Below are 10840 nucleotides of genomic sequence, written 5' to 3'. Positions count from 1 at the left end.
ATAACCCCATCTTAGAACATCGCTACCTATAATGACTTTGATTTTCCTGCTGGTAAGCTCTTTGTGTAGTTCCATGCTATACTCTTCCGTTTCTTGCTGTGCTATTTGCCCCACCAGTTTCCAGTGCCTGAATCCCTGTGTAGTTCTTAGAGTCCAGTAATGTGCTACATTCTTATCCTGGTTAATGTCATTTCCATTATGATTTGTGCCTGGTAAGAGTGCTGCAATTTTGGGTCTCTGTTGCCAAGAATCCGTCCAAAAACGAGCTATCCTCCCGTCCCTTATCTCCCAAAAGCTATGATGATGGATGATATCTCTGTGTTGCTTGGTCACGTCCCAAATTAAGGACCCTGTAGACGTGGTAGTTATCCTGATTAGTTCTTGTTGCAGTCAATTATTTGCATACTTTGCAGTCCATAATTACGCCCATGGCTTCTGTGGGCAGGAAACCCATTGCCACCAAATCTGTGCTCTCATCAAAATATTGTTGTGTTGTGGATCACGTAGGCCTAGACCCCCTACTTTTTAGGCTTGCAAACTTTTTCCCATTTGACTAAAGCCCATTTTCTGTTTTGTCCTGTAGAGCCCCATAAGAAATTGCGTTGCAGATTCCTAATTCTCTTCAGCACCCATTTCGGTGCAGCGAGTACTGAGAACAAATAGAGGGGCATAGATTGTAGGACTGCTTTGATCAGGACTAATCTACTTGCCATGTTGAGAGTTCTATAAGTCCAAGACTGGAGCCGACTTTCCATTTTCTCTATGAGTTGATGCCAGGAAGCATGCTTTAAGGTTGAATCTATGAGAGGGGCGCCTAAATACTGAGAAGGAAGCTTGGCTTGAGAGAATCCAATGATTCGAGCAATGATTCTTTGGGTGGGAATAGGAGTGTTGAAGAAAAAAAATTGAGATTTGGTCATGTTTATGGTGGTGCCAGAAGCTTCTGAGAATGTGTCTAAAAGTGCTTTAAAGGTTTTGGCCTCATTTACAGAAGGATGAACAAAGAGCATATTGTCATCAACAAATTGTTGATGTGCGATAGCAAAGGAGCCATGGAAAAAGAGTCCTCTTAGGTCATGGGAACGAACGGTATGCTTTATGAGATGGCCTAGACCTTCAGCCATAATGATAAAAAGAAAGGGGGACAAAGGGTCCCCTTGACGAATTCCTCTTGACGGGTGGTACGGTTTAGAGGGGATTCCATTGAAAAGAACAGAGCAAAGTGGGGAGGAAACAAGGGTCATTATCCATCTAACCTAGGTCGGGCTAAATCCAAAGGCTATTAGCATCTTTTTTATGTATGTCCAGCTAAGTTTATCAAAGGCTTTGGAAAGGTCACTTTTCAACAGCATACCTACCTATTTGTTTTTCTTGAGAGAGTGGATGGTTTCATGAGTAAGAATAATACCATCCAAAATTTCGCGACCTTCTACATACCCAGATTTCTCAGGTGAGATGAGAAGAGGGAGGAGCGTTTTGAGGTGATTGGCTATGACTTTCGAGATAATCTTGTAGATGACATTGCATAGGGCAATAGGCCTAAACTTCTCTGGAGTGCTTGGTTGGGCAACTTTGGGAATAAGGGTGATAAAAGTTGCATTGAGCGAAGGGAGTAACCAATGCATGGCTCTTGATTCTTCTACCACATTCTAGACATCTACTTTGATTAGATCCCAAAAGTGGTGGTAAAAGTTGGACGTGAAGCCATCAGGTCCCGGCGCTTTCCTAGCCTTCAGTTGATTTGAAGCCTCTTCGACCTCCATGATGGTGACTGGTCTTAACAATAATTGATTATGCTCCTCCGTGATGAGTTTAGGAATATGCTTAAGTATCTCATTGGTTGCATGCTGTCTATCTGTGGGTTTCTCTTGATGAACAGTTTTGAAGTGATTTGTGAGCTCTTTCTCTATATCTTCTTGTTTCTCCATTTTGTTTCCCTGTGAGTTTTGAATGTGAGAGATTGTATTTTTCATTCTTCTTTGTATAGTTGTACGATGAAAAAACTTGGTATTTCATTCCCCTTCTTTTAGCCATCTGATTCTTGACTTTTGTCTCTAGAGCAGTTCCTCTTCACTGCCTCTTTCATCTAGTTGTGTTAGCAGTATTTGTTCCTGTCTGGCATGCTCCTATGTTCTACCTTCTAGGATGACCTTCTGCTATAGCTCTGCCATGCTCTACTCAAGAACTTTTTTCTCTTGAAGGATGTTGCCAAAAATGGTGTAGTTCCAGGTTTTGATTTGTTTTTTAATATGATTTAGTCTTTGCTGGAATTGGTACATAAGAGAGCCCCCGTTGGGAATGAAACTTTCCCATGTTGTTTTGACCACTATATTGAACTGAGGGTGAGTGAGCCAGAAAGCTTCAAACTTGAAAGGTCTTCTGTTTGAGTTTCCAGGATTTTTCCATTGCAAAGAGATGGGCCAAAGATCCAAGCCAGCTAGGGGTAGGATAGAGGCGCATATATCACCACCAAGATGGACGAAATTGTTTGAAATTAGAAATATGTCCAACCTGGATGTTATTTTCTGAGTGTCGGCTCTTTTTTTGTTCCAGGTAAAGATGTTGTTGTCAAAAGGTAATTCGATTAGTCTATTGTGTTGAATATATTCTTTGAAGTCATTGCTTTCTTTTTCCAGCTTTCTTCTTCCCCCCAATTTTTCCTCTAGCCATGTGATCATATTAAAGTCTCCACCTGTTATCCAAAGTGGATGAGTTATTGGAGCATTAAGAATCTCCAATGTTTCTAATTGCTTAAGTTTTTGTGTACTTTCCTATGGGAAGTAAACATTGGTTAAATGTCCATGTATGTTGGTGTCGATCATGTGGAACATTGCATGTATGGAGTGATGCGAAGCATAGAAATTTTTTAAGGAAATATGTTGAGTAATCCATGTTATGGCTAACCCTCCTGAGGCACCTATTGCATCTACTGTCACTGTTTGACATCCTGCCCAGGCTTTGGATAATATGGATTCTAAAGTGTTGGTGCTGCATTTTGTTTCTTGCATGAATACAATGTATGGTTGTTCTTTCTTAATCATGTTCTTCAACATCCTATACTTCCCAGGACCATTAAGTCCTCTTACATTCCATGAGATTAGCTTCATGGTTGACTGGTAGGTAAGGATAGATAATATTTGGTCAACTTGGAGCACCTGCCAGACTCCACTAGCATTTCCCCAATTAAAATGGTACATTGTAGATCTGTCTTTCAGCCCCTTTTCTTCCCTTCTTTAATGATATGTTTCCCATCCCATCGGCCTCCTTGTTGTATGTCCAAAGTATTATGCTGATGCACTCGTGTGAGCACTACTTCCAGATTTTCCAGTTGTCTTTTCGGTATTGTGTCGAACTCTTTCCTTTTGCAAGCTTGCTCTAGACTGAAAATGTCTATATCCCCGAGGTCAAAGCTTTCTAGTTATTCTTCCATTAAGCTTTGCTAACTGCCTCCTTCCTGGTGGGTAAGTGGCTGAGAAGGCTCTGCCTAAGTATCATCAATGTCCATAATCTTATCAGACCATAGGTCTTTATACTAAACAAGGTCGGTGTTGAGTTGCAAATTTGAGGCAGGATTTTCAAAGGAGATGGCATTCAAAGGATGACTAGTTTTAGAGTGTATAGGAGTGGGGGACATCTGAGTGGATGGATCTGAGCTTGGCTTTGCTGGAATGGGCGTATCTGATTCAGGATGTTCTAGATTTGTCAGAATATCAAAGCTATTGCCTGAGGACGGCAAATCAGAAGCTCGAGCAGCGTTTTTAGGTGCTGAGGGAGGTTTTTTGGTATGTGTTTTCCGACTGGCTACCTTGGTGAATCCTTCAAGATCAGACTTGTTTCCAGTTTCCAAGGTTTTGGGCGACATGTTTAAGGGACAGTCATGAAAGAGGTGACCATGGGCATGGCATCACCTTCAATGGAAGGGTACATGTTCATAGTCAAGGGGCTAAATCCATTCAAAGTCATCGTGCAGAATACTTACCATGTCCGGTAGTGCATGGCCCAGCTTCATGTAGACGCAGATCCGTGCATAAGATGTATATCTTCAAAGCTTAGTTTCCTATGTGGCCTTTATGAACTCGCCTAAGCCATTGCCAATGGATTTTAGTGAATCCTCATCCCAGTATTCCAGTGGAAGCGAGTACATGCGGATCCATACTGGCGCCCAACTGAAATCTTCTTTATCAGGGTTGAATCTTTCGACCCAGTCGCGTAGATAAAGGCCTGCTGCATTGAAGAAATAGGGTCCTCCATCCAAAACTTGATTTATGTCTTCGATGTTGCTTTGCTTGTTTAGTAAAATATTGTTGAGACTTTAATTTATTGAAAGTTGTAGAATTTACAATTTATGAAGTTTCGAGGTCTATTTTAAAAGTCTAATTCTTTAAAGGGTGCTAGCTCAATGGAAGAGAACCTGCTTTACAAGCAGGAGCATAGTGGTTCGATTCCATCATGCCCTAACATGATCCATATGGAATGAGCTTTTGACCATCACCAATGAGCTTTGGTGACTTTTTTCAACTGTCGCCAAAATATGAAATGGTGACAGTCAACAAACACCACCATATATATGCATCAATAGTGACGAACCTCAAAGGTCTGTAACCATAAATCATTGTTGTTGATATGAAATGGTGACGGTCGATGTCCATCATTATAGTCATTATTCATGACAGACCTTGAATGTCACTACAACACCTATACTTATGGCAATGCGGCTTTTGGTGAGGGTCAACGAACATCACCAAATATATGCACCAATAGTGACGGCCATGAAAGATCCATCACAAGAAATCATTGTTGTTCATATGAAATGGTGACGGTCACTATCTGCCATTATAATCAATATTCGAGACAGACCTTTAATGTCACCATAGCACCTATACTTTTGGTGATGCCACCTTTGGTGATGTTCAATTTAGGCTATGGTCCGTCACCATTGCTCATATGAAATGGTGACAGTCGCTATCTGTCATTATAAATCATTATTGGTATGGAATTTGAATGTCATTACAACACCTATACTTTTGGCAACGCCACCTTTGGTGACATTCAGTTTTTGGTGATGGAGGCTAGGTCTGTCACCATTGCTCATATGAAATGGTGACGGTCACTATCCTTCATTATAAATCATTATTGGTGACAGACTTTGAATTTCACTACAATACCTATACTTTTGGTGATGCCAGTTTTGGTGACGTTTAGTTTTTGGTGACAAATTCTCTTTTGACCGTCACCAATGAGCTTATGGTGACATTCTTCACCCCTCGCCAATGTCCTTTTTTCTTGTAGTGTTTTTTCGCCAATTGATAAATCTCAAACAAAAGGGTTGAATGATGGAGCACATTGAGGACTTCCAAAAATTGAATATAAGGGTAAAATATATTCTAGAGGAGCATAGGATTGATGTGCTCATGGGAACTTTAAAGGATAACATCCAACATGAGGTTCACCTTTGGGAACATGATTGATTGGAGAAGGCATTAAGTTGGAAAGAAAAGTGGAAAGAAAATTATGGCAACAAGGATGCCTACCACTCACAACTATAATGAAGGAAGTATCGTTGCCTCTAGCCTTCCACAAGCTACAAGGTTAACACCACAAATATTGGAAGAAAAAAGAGAAAAAGGGCTTTGTTACAATTGTGATAGAAAATACACTAAAGGTCATAAGTGTGCTGAGAAGAAATTATTTTACATAGATTGTAAAGAGGAGGAAGAAAAGGAACAAGAAATGTCAAAAGAAGAGGATATACACCAGGAACAAACCCTAGAGAAAGAAGAAATGAATCCAACCATATCTTGTAATGCATTGTTCGGAATTTCCACCCCTCAAACTATCAAGATAGAAGGACATATCAAGAAGAAAAAGGTAATAGTGTTGATTGATTCGTGCAATACCCATAATTTTATTCATTGTAAGATATTCAAGGAATTGAATTGCTTCCTATATCCATCACCAGAGTGTCAAGTGATGGTTGCAAGTGGAGGAACCATAAATTTCTCTAGAAAGTTCCATAATATCAAGCTATCCATGGGAGAATATGTATTGAACATCCTAGTGCTTTCCATTCCAATGGGTGGTGTTGATGTTGTACTAGCAGTCCAATGGCTACAATATTTGGATACGATAGCTCTTAATTTTCAAGAACTTTTGATGAAATTTAAGAAAGGAAGTTGAATTAAGGGGTATCACAGAAAAACCACGAAAGACAATCATCTCTAACAGAATGATAAATCTTCTAAAGAAAGAACAATGAGGTGTAATTTCACAATTATGTTCGTTAGAGGTTCCCACATCGAAGTCATTTATTTCTCTAGATCTCCAAAAAATATTGGACAAACATTCCAAGGTATTGAGACTCCCAAAGGCCTCCCACCTATTCGTGATCATGATCATGCTATTCATTTGATTTTAGGAAGTGTTCCTCCAAACATCACGCATTACAGATATGCCTATGCCAAAAAGGGTGAAATTGAACGTATGGTTGCAGAAATGCTAGAGGCTGGTATAATTCAACCTAGTCAAAGTTCTTTCTCTATTCTAGTAGTATTGGTGCACAAGAAGGATATATCATGGCGCATGTGTCCATATTATAGGGAGCTCAACAAGCTCACTATTAAATATAAATTTCATTATTTTCATTGATGAATTATTGGATGAATTGCATGGATCAATTTACTTCAAGTTGGATCTTCGTTGAGGATATCATCAAATCAGAATGAATACTGATGACATTTCGAAAACAACATTTAGAACTCATGAGGGTCATTATGAATTTTTTGTCATGCCTTTTGGCCTTACCAATGCACCTTCTCATTCCCTTTCCAATCTTGCTTTGACTCATATTTGTGCTTTGACTATTCATAACAATGCTTTAGTTTTCTGATGACTTCCTCCAATGATCTAGGCTCATCAAACTCAATCCTATATATGAATGCTATTGGCAACCCACTGATGAACCTTTGAATATTTACTTTCTCCACCTTGAGGCAAGGCACATACCTTAATAGCTCCATCAATATGCAAGTGTACTTATCATTGTTCATGGAACCCATGCATTGTCATCATAGTACCTTTCAAAGAAGTACATCTTCTTGGAGAGTCTCTCAAACTCAACCCAGATCAGCTCCTCATCTCGAATGCCTTTGATGTTCTTTACATATTCCAACCATATATTTTCTTTCCATTTGATACTAAAAGTAGTTATTTTGGCTTTCATGTTCTCTGAATACTCATGCATTTTGAAGAACTTATTCATCCCAAGCAACCAATATTCTGCATCTTATGACCTCTTCATCTCTCCATTAAATGTAGGAGTCTTAGCTTTCTTGAACTCTTCTGGAAAATTCTGCTTCCCACTCCTATAAGGATGATGGACATTGATGGTGATGATGTCTCTCATAACCAAAACTAGAATAGAATCCGTAAGTGCTACCCCTCCTGTCAGGTGTATCCAATGATTTGCCACCTCTGAATTTGTCCTCTCTATCCAACATGTGTCTTGATTGAGGCTTGTTTCCATATGACCCATGAGTCCTTTCCTCCTGTCCATGGCTGATCCTTAGTTGTCCTTGTCTCTGCAAATTTGAAAGACTCTAAATTATTACTACATTAACTTCTGTTTTCTTTTCCTGTGCTCTGGCAAGCCTTTCAAGTAGGTAAATCAACTTGTTATTGTCTACCTTGGAACTTTTGATTTATGCCTTCAAACATCTCAATGTGCTTTCTATATCATGGGGAATACTCATCTCCTTGTTGCTCATCTGATATGTAAGGAGAGTCATGTGAACTATATTCCACCTTTCCAGCAGTCATCTTTGGCCTTCTATCTCCTTCAAACATGCCATGTTAGATTAACTAATAGAAACATAATCAAACCATACCTCAGAGAAGTTTAGGGTACGTTATCAAATTTGCACAAGTGAGTCCATAATATCATGATATATATATATATATATATAGAGAGAGAGAGAGAGAGAGATATATATATAGATATAGATATATAATGACATCAAAATGTCAACGTCTCAAAATCATCTCAATAAAAATCACCATGCATGATGATGGAAAACTGTAACACTAACTATATACATGTTAAGAATATCCATTGTAATGCATGCATAGTAAACACATATACAACTGACATCCATGAATAACAATATGCATCTAGTCCATCCAATTCAATTGTTTGAACTTGGAAGATCTTATACCACCTTATGTTATCACATATCTCCCAAAGAGAAAGGAACCCGCTTAGATACCATCATGTGGTATCAAAAATCACTCAAAGAGAACATAACCTACTCTAAAACCACCTTGTAGCTACCCCACGCCACATTTACCCGCATTCAAAAGATCTCCAGGGTAAACATGACATGAGTGTCACTATGATATGACTTGACCTCCGAGTTCCAGTTATGGATGTGGGGCCAACAAAACAAAACCTTTATGACATCCCTCAAGGACTACAAACCACTCATGAGCCAAACAACCATCCCCGATGATCAATCCATGAGCTAGAACCATTTTTCACTGACCTAGCTCTATAACCACACCCTTGACACTACATCCATCTGGTTGGAAGCCTATAACCACACTCACATGCTTGCTTCTATGCGTTTATGAACCAGAAGCTCGTGTTATGTGTCTCTGGTTCCAAAATCAAAGCCACTTTTCAAGACAACCTCCAGAAATAACTTGACCTATACATACCTAATCCATGATAGACATTTTGTCAAACCTATGGTAAACATGAGAGCTACAAGTCATGAATGGATATCTAATCATAAACTTCTAAAATTCATCTGAGAATCACTAAGAAGGTATAATTCCCTCTAAATATAGCTACAATAACACTTGTTAGGTCATGCATTCATTAACCATTCAGTAAATTGTCAAAACATACCAAGAGCCATATATAGAATACTTCATATAAATAGATATATAACCAACAAATGACCATAATAAAGACCATGGAAAAGCATCCATAATGCCAACATGATAACCAGTACAAGTGATCATAGATCTCAAGAGGAAAATATCTCACATTAACATATGAAAATTCCAACCAAGCCAGGGACTTCCATGTACCATCCAATCATAGATTGGGTTGAACCACATCTCTTTTCCATCCAATCACCCCCATATAATATTCCGAGCATGAAAATGGGATCATAATGGTTTAAACCAAAAAAAACCAACTAGGGATTCCAAAGGCCAAACCATGATCTGAATTTAAACAGGAACACAAAAAATTACTGATATAACTATACATATAGAGATGCAGCAGAAATAATACTTCATTTCATTACTGTAAAATACTGAAATCTACTTACAAACAGAAATGGAAATAAACTAGCTAGGGCAATGGTAGCTTATCTCTGAGAAGAGATGTAGCGGCTACATGCCTCTGAACTATGTTACAATGAGGCTCGAAGGCCTATTTATTATTGAGAAACAATGGAAAACCCTAAACAACCAAAAACTTAACCCTAGAGGATGAAATGCCAAATTGCGGGCCCCGTTAGGGTAAATTCGTACATCAACTTCCCGGGGTCGCAACTTTGGCATACGATCTTTGTTTGATGCGTAACATATCTCATTAGAAATATCTATCTGAGAACTACAACTTTGGGAAGAGAAACATTGGTCCATGGACCCATGTTGTTCCTAGCGTTCCCAAAAAACATTGTTTAGGACCTCAAAACAGTTCCAGAAGTTCAGGACCCAAAAAACTGCTAAAAATAGTAAACTATGCTACAATTAAGGAAACTGAAAAGCTGAAAGAAACAATGGTGGGGGTCCCAGTGGACTTGGCATGTGGCCACCAATATCCACCTGGATCATTCCTCCCCCCTTAGGAATTAATTTTCCCCATTGCATTGAGTTCCTCCATGAGATGAGGAAACTTCTGTTGAACTTGGTCCCTGGTGAGCCACTTGCCCTCGTGAAGGAGTTGGCCTGCTTTGACAACTCGATACAGTTGGATATTCTGTTGGCAAGTGTGCTTGATCTGTGTCCATGATTCGATCAATTGTAGCTTGTTCCATGCAATCTCGATTTAACTATGTGGGTGTGAGTTCTTTTGCAATGTCGGATGTGTCTAGTAATGGTGGAAAGTATGGCTGAAGTTAGTCCACATTGAACACTAGGTGCAGGCCAAGGAATGGGGGAATGTTGAGCTCAAATGCATTGTCTCCCACAACCTTGGTAATGGTGTAAGGACCATATCAAAGTGGTATGAGTTTCTGATAGGCTCCAATAAGGTGTTCCTTTTGCAAATGCAACCAAACTTTGTCACCCACCTGAAACTTGTGTGGCACCCGATGTTGATCATGTCGCTGCTTGTACTTGGAATTTGATTTCTCCAGAATGTCGTGGACCTACTGGTGAATATGTTGGATGTGCTTAATGAAGTTTTTTTCCTTAGCTATTTCGGACTGGACATGAGTCGAATCTATGTGAGTAGCTGCAAATGGCATGGCCACATCAATGGGACATAGTGGCTGGAATCCCAAGACCACCTCAAAAGGGTTTTGTCCTGTCGAGCTATGGAGATTGTGGTTTTATCTATCTTGAACATAGGGGAGACTCCCATCCCATGTGTGTTGATGCTTTGCATTGTACATGCGCAGAATGTGTACGATCATCCTGTTGACAACCTCTGTCTGGCCATTAGTTTGAGGATGGAAGGTTGTGGACTTAGTGAGTTTGGTGTCCAGCATTGATGAAAGACTGGACCAAAATGTACAAAGGAACCTGTTGTCTCAATCTGAGATGATAAACTATGGGATCCCAAAGGGTACCCACACTCGCTCAAAGAAAATTTTAGCAATGGATT

Source organism: Pinus tabuliformis, chromosome 1_1, assembly GCF_031772625.1.
Source record: "Pinus tabuliformis cultivar Carrire ecotype Pingquan chromosome 1_1, CPIR1, whole genome shotgun sequence".
Taxonomy (NCBI): domain Eukaryota; kingdom Viridiplantae; phylum Streptophyta; class Pinopsida; order Pinales; family Pinaceae; genus Pinus; species Pinus tabuliformis.
The sequence above is the reverse complement of the archived record's forward strand: the minus strand, read 5'-3'. Positions refer to the sequence as shown.